Source organism: Diplotaxodon limnothrissa, linkage group LG16 (assembly GCF_057381915.1).
Source record: "Diplotaxodon limnothrissa isolate DT_005_m linkage group LG16, D_limnothrissa_male_GT1.1, whole genome shotgun sequence".
Taxonomy (NCBI): Eukaryota; Metazoa; Chordata; class Actinopteri; order Cichliformes; family Cichlidae; genus Diplotaxodon; species Diplotaxodon limnothrissa.
Genome location: NC_140611.1, coordinates 14090407 through 14110514, shown reverse-complemented (window position 1 = coordinate 14110514; position 20108 = coordinate 14090407). Strand labels below are relative to the sequence as shown.

At 41.3% G+C, this 20108-nt stretch overlaps 1 pseudogene; it reads left to right on the top strand.

Moving 5' to 3' along the window:
* The first annotated feature begins 18355 nt into the window (after positions 1-18355).
* LOC146615851 (sulfide:quinone oxidoreductase, mitochondrial pseudogene) lies at positions 18356-19904 on the top strand (annotated as a pseudogene).
* The last annotated feature ends 204 nt before the right edge of the window (positions 19905-20108 follow it).

The window sequence follows — 20108 nt, the reverse complement described above, 5'->3', positions numbered from 1 at the left end:
GTTAGTGCTGACGCTCGCTGGAACAACACTATGACCGCAGCAACACAAAGGGAGCCCAGCCAGCATGTTCTCCTAGCTGGGGTTATTCACCTCTAAAGCCTCTTTGTTTGTGACCCTTCATGTCCTGACTGGATAGGACAACGAGAGAGAGATAGAGAGATAGAGGGACAGAGAGAGAGCATGAGAAGAGAGAAAGTGCACCCTCTTATGGATCGTGTGGGGAGCAGCAGTCTGGGTCTGTCTGTTTCTCCATTTGCATCATTACAACAAACTTTCAGAAAGTGTTTATGTTTAATTATTAGTGAAGGCTCCGTTTCTATTTCAGTTCCAGTAGTGTCCTCTACACAGCTCTATAAAGAGAGAATAGCTTTAGTGTGTCAGAGAAGTGATTTGCACAGAAATCATTCTCTGTAATGGAGCAGGGAATGATTTCAGTGCAGATTTTTATGATTCAGAAAGCTTTTGTTATTATGTATAACTATAAATTATATGGGTGGATAAGACAGACCTGCTATTTACATCCAAAACAATGTGTACGAATAACCACCCAGTAAACTTTTATCGGTCATACAATTGCATTAAATTCTTGAAAATGCAGCAATAGCACAAGAATAAAACAAAAAATAATAAATAAATACATAAGAACAGTGAATAAATTAATACATTAAAATAAAAAACTGCGAAGAAATAAATAAATTAATGCTTTTAGAAATAAGACATCTAGATCTAGACAGACCCAGAAAACTGCAGAATGCATTTATAATAACTGTGTGCATTTATTTACAAAATGCAGAGAAAAAAGGATATGCAGATAACAACGTCATCAAGAACTGAATATATGTTCCCTTCTTGACGCATGTAATTGGCTGTAAAATATGAAAGTGGCGATTTCATAAACACGACACAATCAACAACACAGAAGGCAAGTATAACTGTATTGGAAAATTGATGCATTTAAAATGTTCACAATTGTAATAAAAACAGAGATCTCAGTGGTATCAATCCATCCCAGTCCTTCACAGTCCAGCTGAGGGTAAGATCATGAAGACTCAGGTGGAGATTTTCTGTAGATTTTGCAGGAATTAGCTGTTGTAGCTAACGGGGTACACTCATCTGGATCATGTGCATACTCCTGTTTTATTGTAGTTTCTGTAGAGTACAGCACTTACAACAGCTTTAGTCCTAAAAGATTTTGGCTGAAGAACCCCCGAGCTGCCTGTTTCCTCCAGCTCTGGTGTTTACAAGTCGACGGCTGTGATTTGTCTCAGGAGCTGAGAGGAATCATGCTAATCTTGGGAAAAGAATGCAGTTTCTGGCTGCAAGAGTTACCTTGTATGGCAACAATGAAAAAAGTCAAGGAGGGAGAGAAAACACAGGGTAGATGGAGAGAAATCCAGCTGTCTTAAACAGGGATAAGAATAGCAATGAAAAAGTTCATTTTAAAAATGAGCACAGCTACTCTGGCGGTATCACTGATTACTATGTTTTTTCCCAGCAGTACTCCTAATGGGCTGTTTAAAAGGTTGGCAAGCTGCTGTTAGAAGCCTGTGATACAGTGGTAACAAGAACCATCACTGTTTCATGCAAAATGTCTGGGCACAAAAATGACATGCAATTAATAATGCAGCACTAATGTTTGTGGTCAGAGAAATTTGTCAAATTACACTGGAGTTGAGACTTAACATTCACAAATGACTATAAGGCAATCAGTTCACAGTTTAGCACCAGTTTAGACAAAACAGTGCTCACTGGGTGGGGAATGTGAGGTGGATAACTTGTGAGATAACAGTCCTCCGTCCCCATACACCTCATTCAGGACTTATTTTGTGCAGACACCACTGTTATAAATGAGACATAATATCCAGGTGACAGGGCTTTCTCCACTGCCGCTCCGAGACTCTGGAACAATCTTCCCTCTTTTATAAAATTCTCTTCCTCTTTGGAAATCTTCAAATCAAATTTGAAGACCAACCTATTTTCAAAGGCTTTGAGATTTCTTTGACACTTTTATTCAGTTTTAGCTAGTCTGGTCTTTTATGTCACTGGATGATGTTTGCATGTGTATACTTATACACGTATGTTATGTTCACGTATTTGTGCTTGTGTGTGAATGTGTACACTTTTGTATATGTATGTGCATATGTGCATGTACATATGTATTTCTACAAACAAGTGTATATAAGAGTCTGCCTCTGTGTGTCTATATATATGTGGATGTCTTACAATGTTTTTTATCTTACCTATTTTAATTCTTTTTTATTTGATTATATTATCCCTCTGTTCAGCACTTTGGCCGACACTTGATGTCTTTTAAATGTGCTATATACATAAAGTTGACTTGACTTTCAACTCTTTGCTAATTTGGTTCCTGATGCGTCCCATGAAACTCTATGAAAACTGGGTAAAAAGAGCTAAATTATTATACAATGGTTGGGACAGGTGGTTCTCTATTACTCAATGTATGATTCCTCGTGTCGCTTGAAGTTGTGCAGTTGTCATTTCCAATGAAGCTTCATATTTACCGGTATGTGTCAATTAAGTGTGTTTCTGCAGTGGAACCATAGCTTTGGAAGTTTATGTCGTATGAAATACTGAGTAACATACCAACAACACAAGAAAGAGCCTGAAAATGCAATAGCTATGTTTAATATTGCAAATAACTTATTTGATATGCACACTCTGAAAACCCAGTATAAGAAATGAAAACATAATAAGCCAACTTGCTGTAAAAAGTGGCATGTACTGTATAGGGGAGGGTAATTTATTAAAGGCAATGCTAAAAATCGCTTCTGGCTTGTGCTGTAGACAGACGAGATATATTTGCTTTCGGTCTCCTGTCACCCTCATGTCCTCTGAGATGCCCACTACTGAGAGGTCGTGTCTCTGCGATGTGGCTGAGAGCCCACGACACCCTCGGCCAGCCAATAACTTCACAGTTTCCATCCCACAGCAGCCACTGAAGCAAACACATGGACTTTTGTTAACACCTTGTCAGCATGCACCTGGCACTCATGCAGACCTGCTGGGACCTTAATATGGATTTAGGCTCTATGCAGGCTCAATTTGATCCCAATTTGAGCTCCTTCCTAAAATGTTATTCTCCATAATTTCTTATTCTACCTTATCTTGATCAGTAGTAGATGAATGGTGCTTTGCAGGCGATGCAGTTTTTATGTATTTCGCATGTTGTTTTATTACATTAGTGCTTGACCTTTTAGCCACTTACTGTTGCTGGAATATTTGAAAGTTGTCTTTAAATACAGTGGGGCAAAAAAGTATTTAGTCAGCCACCGATTGTGCAAGTTCCCCCACTTAAAATGATGACAGAGGTCAGTAATTTGCACCAGAGGTACACTTCAACTGTGAGAGACAGAATGTGAAAAAAAAATCCATGAATCCACATGATAGGATTTGTAAAGAATTTATCCATAAATTAGGGTGGAAAATAAGTATTTGGTCACCTCAAACAAGGAAAATCTCTGGCTCTCACAGACCTGTAACGTCTTCTGTAAGAAGCTTTTCTGTCCCCCACTCGTTACCTGTATGAATGGCACCTGTTTGAACTCATCATCTGTATAAAAGACACCTGTCCACAGCCTCAAACAGTCAGACTCCAAACTCCGCCATGGCCAGGACCAAAGAGCTTTCGAAGGACACCAGGAAAAGTATTGTAGACCTGCACCAGACTGGGAAGAGTGAATCTACAATAGGCAAGCAGCTTGGTGTGAAAAAATCAACTGTGGGAGCAATCATCAGAAAATGGAAGACATACAAGACCACTGATAATCTCCCTCGATCTGGGGCTCCACGCAAGATCTCATCCCGTGGGGTCAAAATGATCATGAGAACGGTGAGCAAAGATCCCAGAACCACACGGGGGGACCTGGTGAATGACCTTCAGAGAGCTGGGACCAAAGTAACAAAGGTCACCATCAGTAACACACTACAACGGCAGGGAATCAAATCCCGCAGTGCCGGACGTGTTCCGCTGCTGAAGCCAGTGCATGTCCAGGCCCGTCTGAAGTTTGCCAGAGAGCACATGGATGATACAGCAGAGGATTGGGAGAATGTCATGTGGTCAGATGAAACCAAAGTAGAACTTTTTGGTATAAACTCAACTCGTCGTGTTTGGAGGAAGAAGAATACTGAGTTGCATCCCAAGAACACCATACCTACTGTGAAGCATGGGGGTGGAAACATCATGCTATGGGGCTGTTTTTCTGCCAAGGGGACAGGACGACTGATCCGTGTTAAGGACAGAATGAATGGGGCCATGTATCGTGAGATTTTGAGCCAAAACCTCCTTCCATCAGTGAGAACTTTGAAGATGAAACGAGGCTGGGTCTTCCAACATGACAATGATCCAAAACACACCGCCCGGGCAACAAAGGAGTGGCTCCGTAAGAAGCATTTGAAAGTCCTGGAGTGGCCTAGCCAGTCTCCAGACCTCAACCCCATAGAAAATCTGTGGCGGGAGTTGAAAGTCCGTGTTGCTCGGCGACAGCCCCAAAGCATCACTGCTCTCGAGAAGATCTGCATGGAGGAATGGGCCAAAATACCAGCTACTGTGTGTGCAAACCTGGTAAAGACCTATAGTAAACGTTTGACCTCTGTTATTGCCAACAAAGGTTATGTTACAAAGTATTGAGTTGTATTTTTGTTATTGACCAAATACTTATTTTCCACCCTGATTTACGAATAAATTCTTTACAAATCCTACCATGTGGATTCATGGATTTTTTTTTCACATTCTGTCTCTCACAGTTGAAGTGTACCTCTGGTGCAAATTACTGACCTCTGTCATCATTTTAGGTGGGGGAACTTGCACAATCGGTGGCTGACTAAATACTTTTTTGCCCCACTGTAAGTCACTTATCTGCTCAGGCTGATGATAGACAGTGACAGCACATTTATACACTAGAATAGAACCTGGTGTAAAACAATTGAAAGAATTTACACTATGTAGATTAGACAATACAAGAAAAAAAAATGAAAAAAGCATAAACACCATAATCTAATGAATATATGAAAAATTAACACATTTAATGCAAAAATATTTTTAAATATGTTAAACGATTACTTGTGTTTATTTACTTCCTTATTATATAAGTACTTATATAACTTTACCACCATAGTGGATTATGAATTAAAAAATCATCATGTAGCTGAAGTGCAAACTGAGCTTTAATTTAAAGTTGTTTGAAAAAATGAACTGCATTAACTCTTTAAGAATTACAGGAAGTTTTATTGGTTGTATCTCATGTTCAGAGGCTGTTTTTTGCTGCTTGATCAAGCCACAAGAGTCACGAGCTACCACAAGATGGCGGAATTGCACACAGAGTGTTGGACCGGGACCAGTGTTGGACCAGGGTAAGGCTGAGTTTAAAAAACCAAAAAGCCTTCACGAGGTGATTGATGTGTAGCATTAAAGCTGCAGCAACAGCAGTTTAAAAAAGCAGACACCCCCCAAGCCGATCTTCTCGTACAAACTGAGAATGAATAAAAAGAAAAAAAGATGTTGGTCTTTAGCTTGAGGGACTTGAGGGTGTTAGAAAATAAGAACGAGAATTATTTTGTTGTGCTAGCTACATTTAAAACGTGAGAGAGATCGTGTATCTAAGACGTGCAGTGCTATTAAGCAGGTCAGACACTCATGCTTCTACTACATTCACAGAGTATGAATATGAATCTTTGCAGCCTTGTGTAACCTACTTTTCTATTAGTACCTCTTCTGCTCTCATCTGTGCACACACACCCTTGTGTTAAAGGTTTACCAGGGAGCCTGATGTGACGTCAAACAGCGGACAAGGAAAAAAGAAACGGTATTGCCATGGAAACCTATCTCCCTCAGTTTCTCTATGATCTCTGATCTATCCTGAATCTGAGAACATGAAGGCTGTATTATTGCACAGACACGCACAAAATAATGCATCTTTGTGCATGACGTGGCAATCCTTTCAGGAAACCACATGGATGCAGAGCAGATGACTGCACAGGAGAGATTTGAATATATCTTTGGACTCTGTTTCAGATTTCATATTTATCTTCAATGACAGGCTGCTGCTAATGTAGTGTAACCACACATTTAGTCCCATATACAGATTCTGACCTTATGAACTTCAAGCCATCATCAAAGCTTTTAAGGGTGGTTTGGGAGCCACAATGATTCTTGTGTGTTTCCGCACACCAGCAAATACTTTTTGCTTTAAAACGGCCAAAACGAGGATTTGGACTTACAGATGTTAAAGAGACAGCATAATGGGCTCTGTCATGGCTGTCCAATGTTGATACTTGTGTCGGTGATTTGCTGTAATCAATAAATTAAACTGGCTACTTAGGTGGTGCATGTCTAATGTGTTATTAAAGAGTTATTAGTCTCTCATTAGCTAGTTAGATTTGGGGAAATTGATGATGTGAGCCCTCTTCATTGTGTAGAAGAATGCAATAACTTCTGTTGTTTGACTAGCAAACACCAAGTGAGGAGGCAGCATAATTCTTGTCCAGCATAAGTTTCAGCCTGAATTGGACATAAGATAAACTGAGCTGGAGACCAGTGTGTTATGTTCCCTGTAAGGCCTGTCAAACTTTGCCCATGGTGGATTGTCTATGACAGGAGCTGCAGTAAGAGATAATCTTTCTCTTCAAGGACTGGGTTAAACAGATGACTACATTTGTTTGTGGAATTTCAAACGATGTTTCAAACGTGTGTAATATGTGATATACCTTGTGTTAAACTTTCCTCAAATACACACACACACACATACATATATATAGCATGGCTCTATAGACCGACCACTTGAGTTGGGCTCTAAGGCTGTTCATAGCGCTGAAACAGCTGTCACTCGCAGCTTTGCTTTGACAAAGAAAGAAATGGCTAGAACCACTGACAAATTCTTCTTTGCATGATATGAAAAAGACGTCCGTGACTTTTTTTAGAAACTTTTTATTTATTTATTTATTTTTTAACATTTTACATGTTTGTAACTCAAAATTACTGACTGCCACTAAAAAATATGAGGAGATCACTCATCCTCATCCTGGTATTACTACATTAATTTTAGAATTCAGTTGAATATTTTCCTGATTGTTTTTCAGGCCCCATCTTATATTACCAGTCTAATTTGTTTACAGTGAGCTCACAGGTGTCACAGATACACAGGCAAAGGTTTATTACATATCCCAAGGTCATACGTCAAACACAGTGACAGAGCCTTTCCAGTCAGTGCTCCAAGTTTGGTTAATCAGTTACTACTTGACATAAAGAATGCGGCCCTCCACCTCTGCTGTGAAGTGTAGGCCTTAAAGAAATTTTCATTCTACGGCCTTTCCAGCCCACTCTTTTCTCATTTGTTGCTGTGTGTCCACTGTGAGTACAGCATTTTGGTCAGTGATAATCATGTTTAAATTTACTTTTTAAATAAATTGTACTTAGTTTTACTAAATATCTGATATTTGTTATCATATGGTATCTACATATGAGTTACAGCACAAAGTCAGGTTTTGATTCAGGGCTTCTAAATTGTGGAACAGAAAACAACCGAGTTCAGTTTTTTGATGGGCTATCTGAACACTTCTTTTCTTTCATTGCACAGATGCATTAGGACTCTAAGTCAGCACTCAACACTTGCATTTATTTGGTTCTTGGGTCGAATGTGGTGAAGCTGCACTCTTTATTTTTGCATCAGGTTGTCACAGCCTCATCTGGCTCAGACCTACTGTTTAAATCTCCAGGGGTGTTCCTGTGTTGTTTCCAGCCTGTGGTGCACATGTTGTCCTCTTTAGCCATGCGGATTTGCTGTTGAATGAGCCTGTGAGATTGGCTGAACTGTTCATGTAATCTACTCAATTCAATCTGCGGGAAACAGAAGTATATAGAGATGTATTTACTGCGTCACACCAATTGTTTTACAGAGTAAAGCATATTCATTTGTAAATTTGCGAAACGTGTGAAGTAAGCAGGAGGTTTGCATCTTATTTTTATGATGGTGCCTAATTGACTTGGAGATCAGCAGGAAGCTAACCTTACTGTGGCATGTGTGCAGAATCTGACACTGTTTGCATATAGTGTGTAAAAAGTGGACAACCTGTTCCTCTGATAAGGCTGACTGCCTCTTTAAACAAAGACTAAATGCTGTCTGTTGCCATGAACAGATGCAGTGTGTGACTGTCCTGGAGAGAAACCAATGCTTTCATTTCTAGAAACCATAGTTAAAGTCAGTTAACTACTCATACTCAGATCGCTTCAAAGATCAATCATAAGATGTTCCCTGAATCTTCAGAGTCTTGAGATTTAAGAAAAGTGACCCAGATTCCATTTAATGCAGTGGTCCTCATTATTTTTTACATGTCAATTTTTAGTTTCAAAGCAGGTTCATGCAATTTGATTTTTCAACTGTTTTCACTTATTCCTGGGATGAGGAATAAGATTTCTAGCAAGGTTCCAAAGCTGTGACTTGGTTTCTTATCCACATAGGTGGTGTGCTTTTGACTTCTTGTTTTGACTAATTTAGGGAACGATTAAACAATGTTACTGGTCAAAAAAACAGTGAATTAAATGGTTTTTAATCCTTAATTTCATTCCATAATAACAATAAGCATTTTTATAATAACCTGGGTTGTTCATTCACTGCTATAATAGTTCAGAGAAACCAGCAGTTGACATGTGGACTACAAACTAAGGCCACAACTTTGCTTGGATAATGTCAGGTTTTGCCCAATTGGAATTTGCCCTTTCTTAATGGGAACGTGTCTCTAAGCTTTATCAAGGTGACTGTTTCTTCTGTAGAGCTGTAAGGCACTAACGCTCCCTCGGCTTGTTCAAGTAAAAATCCCACAGATGGTTCTAATTGTACAGCGGCTCAATGATGAATGCTTGCCAATCTAAACACCAGTTTATGAAGGGGGAGGGGAGGACGAGGACTGCAGTATGTCCAACACACACAGGATCCTTATCCATGTATACATGTACACACACATGCATGCACACACACATGCTGCCAGCCACTGCCTGTCGCTGGCTCTCTGAGTGTTTACAGTGCCATAAGAGGGGGATCCTGGGAGGCAGCTATTTTTAGCTCTGGTTTCATCATTCTTCTCTCTCTGCTGTGTGCAGCTGCAGACTGGTGCTGCATTCTAATGAAGAGATGAGCGGATGGCAGTATAACACAGTGTTTTTGCTTCACACACGCAGAGAAAGGGCTACGACAAACTAGCATCGATTTCGAATCCCCAATAAATCACGATAATCACTAATAAATTTACTGTGATAGCATTTATTCATCACTCCTTTTACATTTATCCAGTATTATTTTGCTTGCATTATTTATTAGCAAAGCAGCCATGCTAAATGTGCCAAGCTGTAGCACACATTTGGAGCCTCAATCTGCAGTGTAGTAACGCTAGTTGGGAATGTTAACCAGCTGTACTCTGAACTCATGAAGCCGGCCATTGTTTCCTCCCTGGGCTGCCACAACAGACTCACCCCTTCAATTTCTATATTGTACAAGCCTGACACCCCTCACATACTCCTGCTCTCACCATTTACAATGTGATATGAATGAAACAAACACATGAAATAACTGAAAATGCCACTGTAACAATGAGGTACCTCAGTGGGAACATTGTGTAACATAGAGCAGTAGTTCTGCAACTCTAAGATTCTAGTTACTGTTAAGGACATCAACATTATGCATTTGTTTTTGGTTATTTATGTATTTTAAACCACCAGTCCCCAACCTTTTTTCCGCCACGGACCGGTTTATGTCCGACAATATTTTCACGGACTGGCCTTTAAGGTGTCGCGGATAAATACAACAAAATAAAAACAGTACCGGTACCAAAAAAAAAGAAAGAAAATTTATTCATAACACACGGGAAAATACCCAGGGAAACCAAGTTAATGATAAAAATGATTTTAAAAAATAACGATAAAATCCTATAAAAACCCTGAAAACCATAAATTTCACACCCAGGCCTCAACTCTGGCCCGGCGGTTGGGGACCGCTGTACTTGATCATTAGATGTTGAATATAGTACATCTGGAAAGTATTCACAGGACTTCACATGTTACAGTCATATGCCAAAATAGATTAAATTAACACATAATTAACAAATAATGACAAAGTTAAAAAAAAAAAAACCCATTGAAGTTCCTAATGAACAGTGTCCTCTATCATCATAAATGGAAGAAGTTTGGAACCACCAGGACTCTTCCCAGAGTAGTAGAAGGGCCTTAGTCAGGGAAATGACCAAGAATCCGATGGTCACTCCGACATGGCACTGTCCTTTCAGGAGCACAACTATTTCTTCAGAACTCAACCAATGAGGCCTGTATGGTAGAGTGGCCAGTTTGAGGTCTCTGGCCTGAATACCAAACGTCAAGTCTGGAGGAAACTCAGGCACTGCTCATCACCTGTCCAATACCATCCCTACAGTGAAGCACGGTGGTGGCAGCATCATGCTGTAGGGACTTTTCAGCAATAGAAACTTGGAGACTACTCAGCATCAAGAAAAATATGAATGCCAAAATGTACAGAGACATCCTTCATGATAACCTGCTCCAGAGTGCTCTGGACCTCTGACTGGGGTGAAGGTTTATCTTCCAACAGGACAATGAACCCAAGCCAGGCAGCCTTCACTATCAAAAGAACAATTTTAGCTCCTCCTACCAAACCAAAAAGAGCAGCAGGGGGTAATGGGGGACAGATGGGCAGATGATAGATGTAACTAGGGGAGCATAAATTAATACATATAGTATATGTATGCGGCTATTGAGCTGCAGGTTTTCAACCTCTGCCCTAAACACACAGGCAAGAGAACACAGGAGTGGCTTTGGGACCACTCTGTGAATGTTCCTGAATGGCCCAGCCAGAACCCATACATGAACCTGACTGAACATCTCTGGAGATTTCAAGCCAAAATAAAAAAATGACATTTAAAAAAACATTATAAACAAATTTTAATGTATTTAAATATTAGCCGCCTAGTTTTATCTTTTCCACCAATTACAGGCCCTGAAATGTGCTTCATACGTTTTTTGCTCACTACTGACTTTGTGGCTTTAAATATATTAAATATATATCTCCACCTGCTGATAATACAAGTTGGTGATTTAGGTGTGATTACACCTAACTCACTTTTACAGTCCAAAGGGCAACTTTGGAAGTCATTCCATTTTGTACTACCACATAGGCTTCATGTTACCTGGCTCAGTTCTAAAACCAAAGTCTTCTAGTAGTTAAAGTAATTCAGAAATACAAATACAAATACTAGTTGCAATGCTGTGTTAAAAGCAGCCACAATAGACAGGAAAACTTGGTAAAAGTTGAATGAAGATGGAAAACCACCAACTTTGATGTAATGCCTTTGCACTGCACCACATTCACAATAATATGGAGACATAAAAAACATGTTTGATTTCACAGTAAAATGAATCAGTTATCAAAGTGAGTCTTGGGTCACTATTGAGCCACAGCTTCATTGTTCTGGTTTAAGGTTATAGCTTTATTTTAATAACAGAACAATTGGTGGTAAACTTCATTTAATAAGTAAAAATATATTCTTACTTTAGTATATGAAATCTAATTAGAGTAAAAATGCTTGGTGGTTGATATCAGTGGGGAGGTTCAGTGTTTCTGAAATCTTGGTGATGCTTCTTTACAAAAGGAAGATCCTGAGACTGAGATGAGGGACAGTCTTCAGGAAATGAGGCTTGCTGTGTATATTTTTGGAAATTAGTGTTCTTCAGCTTTCTCTTTGAAGGCCAATTGTCATGGAGACAAAACAGAAAAACAAGCTTATAATGGAATCAGAGTTTCCCAAAGCGAGGTCTATTGATAGCTCACTCCGAGTGGAAAACTGACATATCTGGGATGAACACTAGTTCATCCCAAATCTAGCGCTATGTTTTCCTTTCCTCAACCTTTCATCTCAGACCCCTGCTTGCCTCATGTTTTTACATAACTGCAGAGCTCTGCGCTTCTCTTAAACATCATCAGATTCAGATTGCACGGTAGTTACTGAATCTATTTGTGGCAATATAAACTGTATTTTGCTCCTAAGCAGCACACAATGGTTTGTTTATAGAGCACAGTTGCGTCACAGTAATTGAGATCCTAGTGAGAGCATTTTGAGCTGATGAAGCACTACAAGAGGCTGATAAATGACAGACCCTGGGTGTGCAGTCAAAAGTGAAAACTAGCACTGTGTCTTTGATAGAAACGTAAGATTTTCCAGAGAAATTCAAGGTTCCTTTTTCATGCTCCGGTCTCTCTTGATGACTGTGGGCTCAGCAAATATGTCTTTTACTAATAGAACATTATAGCGCTTTTTTATAGTTTCCTATTTGCCATTAAGGTGTCTCTGCTTTTAGATTTGTAGCTACACAGTCAGCCTATTTAAATGAAATATAACTGACCTTGCTTCCTCTGGAAATCAGACTTAAAAACATGTCGCGTTAATGATCAATGATTTCTTTTACTGGTGTAATGTAGCTGAGGAAATTTACTCAAGCATTCCACATTTGTCAGTTTTATTTATATAGCCCAATATAGCAACTTACACATTTGGTTCACAAGGTTTACAGCACATGACATCCTGTGTCCTTAAACTCATGGGGACAGATTTATGACTGCACTTACAAAAAGTTGGAACCCTGTTGGGCTATGTCAAATCCGTCCATCCATCCATCCATCTTCTTCCGCTTATCCAGGGCCGGGTCACGGGGGGAGCAGCCTATGCAGAGAAGCCCAGACCTCCCTCTCCCAGCCACCTCCTCCAGCTTGTCCTGGGGAACACCAAGGCATTCCCAGGCCAGCCGAGAGATATAATCTCTTCAGTGTGTCCTGGGTCTGCCGGTGGGACATACCCAGAACACCTCACCCAGGAGGCACCCAGGAAGCATCATCTGAACAATAGACTGGACTGGACTCATAACTCAGACGCCCTCTACAGGAAAGGGCAGAGCAGGCTGTACCTGCTGCGGAGACTCAGGTCGTTTGGAGTGGAGGGCCCACTCCTGAAGAAATTCTATGACTCTGTTGTGGCTTCTGCTATCTTTTATGGCGTGGTCTGCTGGGGCGGCAGCATCTCTGCTGGGGACAGGAAGAGACTGAACAGGGTGATCCGAAGGGCCAGCTCTGTTCTAGGATGCCCTCTGGACCCAGTGGAGGTGGTGAGTGACAGGAGAACGGCGGCTAAGCTGTCATCCCTGATGGACAACATCTCCCACCCCATGCAGCAGACTGTGACAGCACTGAGCAGCTCCTTCAGTGGGAGACTGCGGCACCCACGGTGTGGGACGGAGAGATTTCGCAGGTCTTTCCTCCCCACTGCTGTCAGACTCCATAATAAAGACTTTAACTGATCAAGCACACACATCCATACATATGCAATAATACTAAGTGCAATAATCCTTTCTGTCATCGTTGTATTTTTACTCAGTTGTATATAGTATTTGTATTCTATTTTTATCTTATTGTATATTTATTTTATTTTATTCTACTGTATATAGTATATTATTTTATTCTATTCTGTACAGTTGTGTACTGTATTTATTCTTATTGTATTCTAATTTTTGCCTCATAACTTTTGCACTGTCCACTTCCTGCTGTGACAAAACAAATTTCCCACGTGTGGGACTAATAAAGGTTATCTTATCTTATCTTATCTTATCTTATCCTTGTCAGATGCCCGAACCACCTCAGCTGGCTCCTTTTAATGTGGAGGAGCAGTGGCTCTACTCTGAGCCCCTCCTGGATGGCTGAACTTCTCACCCTATTTCTAAGGGAGCGGCCAGGAAGTCTATTTATGTCAAATGTACTGTACATTAAAAAGAAAAAAAAGAATGTAATGATTTCCAAAACGTAACCTCCTAAGACATGAACTCTTTCATGGCGTGCATTTATATTTCTCTTTGCTATTTGGGCTGATTGGGACCTGATGAATGTAACAACAAAGAATTGCCTGATTTTTATTTTTTACCTGATTTTTGTTTCTGAGAAAAATGAGATCCACATATGAGCACATTCGGTTTAAATTCCGATAGAGCAGTGGCAGTATACTGTCCTCGTAAGTGGATATCAGGCCCTTGTAGAGCAAAATTTAGTATTTTGGTCTAGACAACCCAAAAAGTGATGTCCACATATGTGGACGCCAGGTCCTAGGAGATTAATAGAACACTGAAAACACACCAAATATTTGAAGTGAACGCCCCCCAAAAATACAATTTTAAGAGAAATATTAGCTTATTCTGAATGTAATGGCAGAAACATGTCTTAAAAAAAAATTGGGAAAGGGCCACTTTACCGCTGTATATAAGACTAAAAATCGGCCCTGGCATTTTTGGTTTAATTTCTAATTATTTCAAATTATTTTCCTCCATCTATCTTCTTACCATATAAATTACAATTTCCTCCATTTCTGCCTAGCCACTCTGTTTTGGGGGCTGTTGTCCCTCCTCCTGCAGTTTTTCAAAGCTAATGCTACTAACAGGAGCCTTCTGTAACTGCCCGAACTTACAAGTTGCTGCTGGTACTACTGTTGACTGTGAAGCAGCCAAGGCAGCTAGCATGTCAATTAATTTGACACATTTTGCTGCATCATTTCTAGGTTCTTTCTTTCCTTTTAGCTTTTTGCTGCACCTTTGTGCTTTTATTTGTCCATATTGCCAACCACTTGAGTCCAGAGGGAAGGTAGGGGAGGGCCCGGTTGCGTTAGGAGATTTGATTGGACAATCCAGTGTTGATAATGAAAACGAACAAATGGGCTTCTGTTGGTGTTTGTATGGTCAGTGTGCAGTGGCCCTTCAACCTGTATAATAATAGAAGGAATGCTATCCCAATCTTGTCTGATACAAGTGTCTATCTACTCAACAGTTGGGGGTCTTGACTGTGTCTTATTAAGCCGGACTGTAGTTATCGTGAGTTATGTTCTAAAACTAACCCGCGATAAGTGAAATCCGCGAAGTAGCCAACTTTATTTTTTACAATTATTATAGATGCTTTAAGGCTGTAAAACCCCTCACTACACACTTTATAGACTTTTCTCAGACAGGCACGAACATTTTCACACTTTTCTCTCTTGTTAAACACTCTCAAAATTCAAACCTTCGTAGAAAAATAAGTCCAGTATTATGGAATGAAACCAAAGATGAAACCCTGTTTTCAGGTCCACAACATGGGAATAGAGCAGCTGCCAGAGAATTCAACATTAATGAATCAATGGTACAGAAGTGGAGGAAGCAAGAAGAATGAGTTGAGTAAAGTCTGACTTATCTGACTGTTTTGTTTCGCTTAATGTACCTTATAATCTGAAAAATACAGTAACTTCTACCTTCCGTTAGCATGTCCAGAAGTCCAACTTTGTGGGCTATGGTTAGCATCTTCCTCTGCCTTTTGGGTGCTACAGCAGGTGCCTTTAACGGTGCAAAATGCTTTGTCGACATTGTTGTCTTTGTTGGGGAGAAAACTTACAAACATACAGTACACTTCAGAGTCACACTGTAGTGATCGAAGATCAAGATAAATTTGACAAGCTCAACACATTCTCCACTGTACAGGAGACACGGCACGGAAGAGATTGATTGACAATGGTCTACAGCCGATCACGACGCAGAACACAATGTGCTGTAAAAAAACAAAACAAAGCATGCAAAATTGCATAAAACTGCAGAAACAACAAAACAAAAACAGTGCAACACCAGACAGAACAGAATGATACAGACACAAGACAGTGCAGACACAACAATGCAATAGAAAAGTGGAACAGTGACAGCTGGTTGTGCAAAAACACTGACCATTGTGCAAAAGGTAACTTGATGTATGAAGGTGTGTGTGTGTCAGTCCAGCCAGAGTCCTTTTCATCAACTTTAGCTCAGCTTTTAACACGATCATTCCACAGCAGTTGGTGGACAAGCTGATGGTATTCGGCGTGAACCCGGCAACCTGCAACTGGGTTTTCAGCTTCCTGACAAAGCGGCAATAGACAGTCAAGGTGGGCAGCCACACATCAAAGACCATCTTAGAGAGCAGAGGCTCTCCTCAGGGGTGTGTCCTGACACAACTGTGGTTGGTCTCATCACTGACAACGACGAGTCTGCCTATAGAATGGAAGTGGAGCAGCTTGAAGTGTGGTGTAGACCCCACAATCTCTCCATCAATGTGGACAAAACAAAAGAGATGGTGATCGATTTCAGGAAGGCTGGCAGAGATCACCACACTGACCTCACCATAGATGGTACTGCTGTGGAGAGGGTCAGCAGTGTTAAGTTCCTGAGTGTACACTTTGCTGATGACCTGTCCTTCTCCATTAACACCACACCAGTTGTCAAAAAGCACAAAAGTCTCCACTCCCTAAGGAGACTCAGAAAAGCAGCACTCTCCACACTTCACCTCACAACTTTTTACAGAGGCATCATCGAAAATATCCTGACACAAAGTTTTACATCTTGGTTTGGCAGCTGCAAGTCCTATGAGAAGCGTCAACTCAGTAGGATTGTTAAGAAGATTGCCCCCCCCATCGCATCTCTCTACACACAGCGCTGCATATGCAGAGCTATCTACATCATCAGAGACCCCCACCACCGCTCGCATGACCTGTTCTCCCTTCTGCCATCTGGCAAGAGGTACAGGAGCATCAGCTGCAGAACCACCAGGATGCTGGAAGGGTTCTTTGCACAAGCCGTGAGACTGATAAACAGACTGTGACCCATCCCCACCCACACAGCTATTCACACAGCTACACTGTGAGGTCCACAAACGGACTGTAATGCCCCCTACCTACACACACACATACACACATACAATACACTCCCCAGATGCATACACTACCTAATTTAACCATCCCCTTCTGTGAAAGGACTGCTGCTGTCTACCCGAATGAATCTGACTTGAGTTTGTTTTAGAACTTAGATTTTATGTTATTTATCCATAACTATTGTTGCAATTCATTACTGCCTTTTTACTGCTCTTTTTAAACTTATTCTTTTTAAACTGTATTGTTTATTGCACTGTAGAGGCTGGTGAGAAACAGTATTTCGTTTCAGGCTGGATAACACCATACGAAATGACAATAAACTTCTTCAGTCTTGAGTGTTCAGGAGTCTGACATCTTGGGATAAGAAACTGTTGTGCAGTCTTGCAGTGCCGAATGCTTCGGTACCTCTTGTCAGAAGGCAGCATGGTAAAAAGTTTGTGTGAGAGGTGCATGGGATCCTCCACAATGCTGGTGGCTTTGCAGATGCAGCGGGTACGATAGGTGGGCACAATAGGCAGTTCTTACTATCCGTTGCAGGGTATCGCAATCCGATATGGTGCAGTTACCATACCAGACAGTGATGCAGCTGCTCAGGACACTCTCGATAGTCCACCTGTATAAGGTGGTGAGAATGGATGGTGGGAGATGGGCTTTCCTCAGCTTCCGCAGGAAGTAGAAGCGCTGCTGGGCCTTCTTGGTTATGGAGCTGGTGTTGAGGAACCAGGAGAGGTTCTCTGCCAGGTGAACACCAAGGAATTTGGTGCTCTTGACAACCTCCACAGAGGCTCCATCAATGTTAAATGGACAGTGATCTCTCCATGCTCTCCTGAATTCGACAATCATCTCTTTTGTTTTGTCCACTTTCAGAGACACCTTGTTGACTCTACAGCAGTCTGTTAGCTGTTGCACCTCGTCTCTGTACGCTAACTCATCGCTTTTGCAATCATGTTATCGGCAAACTTGATGATATGGTTTGAACTGTGCATTGCTGCACAGTCACGAGTCAACAGAGGCTGAGCACACAGCCCTGAGGAGCTCCAGTGCTCAGTGTGGTGGTGTTGGATATGCTGTTACCGATCTGGACTGAGTCGATATTTATACCAGTGCTGACTCCTCCTCCTCGCTAGATCGTCTGCTATCCAGAATCAGTTCTAGGCTCTCTCATGTTTTGGAATCGTTTTTTGTATTGTTACCAGTGTTGGGGAATAACGGAATACATGTACCGGCGTAACATATTTAAAATACAAAATATCAGTAATTGTATTCCGTTACAGTTACCGTTTAAAAAGGTGGTATTTAGAATGCAGTTACTTTGTTGAAATAAAGGGATTACACGGCGGTCTTTTCCTGTTTCATATGCTAGGCTGTCCCATCTTTTTTTGGTAATTCCACGCTGGTGGAAATCCAAACAAAACGCGCATTAAGAGGCTCTAATGCCTGTGCCTCAATCTCATGGTCCATGTCACCTCTACTTGCAGCCCGCATAATGACGTGACGAAATATTTTTTTTAAATTATTGTTCAAAAATTAATTAATATGAAGGCTAAGAGCATTCCGCCTAAATGGACATTAACACGCGAGGTTGACAGCGCTCCTGCTGAGACACAGGATGGATGCACTGCGTCATCTCAAGCAGTGCCACCCGAGGGGCATTGCTATCTCTCAGTTTCACACAAGCAGCCCTGCCTCTGCCAAACAGCATTACAAATTGCTTGTGCTGGGAGGACGAACTGGCGGTATCGCAATGAGCTCCCGGATGAAGAGGCTGGTGGGAGCAGAGAATGTAGCTGTGGTGGAGCCCAGCGAGATCCACTACTATCAGCCAATATGGACCCTGGTTGGTGCTGGTGCAAAGACTGTAGCGTCCTCAAGCCGTCCCACTGCGAGTCTTATGCCATCTGGAGTGAAATGGGTGAAATCTAAGGTTCAGGAAATTAACCCAGAGACAAATACTGTACGCACAGATGACGGGACTGAAATCTCATATGAATATTTGATTGTGGCGCTTGGTTTAGAGCTCCATTATGAGAAGATCAAAGGACTCCCAGAGGGGTTTGAGCACCCAAAAATTGGCTCTAACTACTCTGTCCAAACTGTGGAGAAGACGTGGAAAGCATTGCAGGATTTCAAAGAGGGCAATGCTGTGTTCACTTTCCCAAATACTCCTGTGAAATGTGCTGGAGCGCCACAAAAGATCATGTACCTGTCAGACGCCTACCTCAGGAAGACGGGCAAAAGAGCAAAAGCCAATGTGATCTATAACACATCATTGCCTGTGATCTTTGGGGTAAAGAAATACGCTGACTCACTGTGGGAGATTGTGAAAAAGCGTGACCTACAGATTAACCTGAGGCACAACCTGATTGAAGTGCGCGCAGATAAGCAAGAAGCTGTGTTTGAAAATCTTGGCAAACCAGGGGAAACCAAAGTTATCGAGTATGAAATGCTTCATGTTACACCGCCAATGGGACCCAGCTCGGTGATTAAAGGCAGTCCGCTGGCCGACGAGATCGGCTGGTTGGATCTGAACAAAGAAACTCTCCAACATACCAAGTATCCAAACGTGTTTGGGATCGGAGACTGCACCAACCTTCCCACATCCAAAACCGGAGCAGCTGTCACGGCACAGTCTGCCGTCTTGAGCCGAACTATCAGCAAAATATTGAAAAAAGAAAAACCAGATAAGAAGTATGATGGGTATACTTCACATGTCCCTTGGTCACAAGCTACAACACAGTAATCCTGGCAGAGTTCGACTACAACGGACAACCGCTGGAAACGTTCCCCTTCAACCAAGCCAAGGAGAGGCAATTAATGTACCACATGAAAGCAGATGTGATGCCTCACCTCTATTGGCATGGGCTTCTTAGGGGGCTGTGGGGCGGACCGGGACCTTACAGGAAAATCATGCATCTTGGGATGAAATGAAACCTCATCTTCAGTTTGAATCTGAAAGGAAATTCATTGTGTAATCATCTACCCAAGGGTGCACACGCATATGGATAAAGGAGTAATGTGAATGTTTTGAACATCATGATTAATCGGTCTCACAGAAAAGCTCATTTAAGTAGCGTTTTTGATATTACTGTGGAATTAAACGACTGGAATGATGGAGTGGGTCTAAACTGCTCATAGATCAGCTGTTTTTTTTTTTTTTTTTTTTTTTTTTTGGTTTATTGGTACTTTTGACAGCCCAATGAATGGCCGGTCGAGATGCTTTCATAAGCCAGAGATGGGGCTTTTATAGGGACAGAGAACAAAAGTTTGTAGAACACTCTTACTCCACACCTCTGGTGTTTTTTGTTGTTGTTTTGTTTTTTTCAGTTATAGTTGGTCGGCATTGGCAAAATTTATAT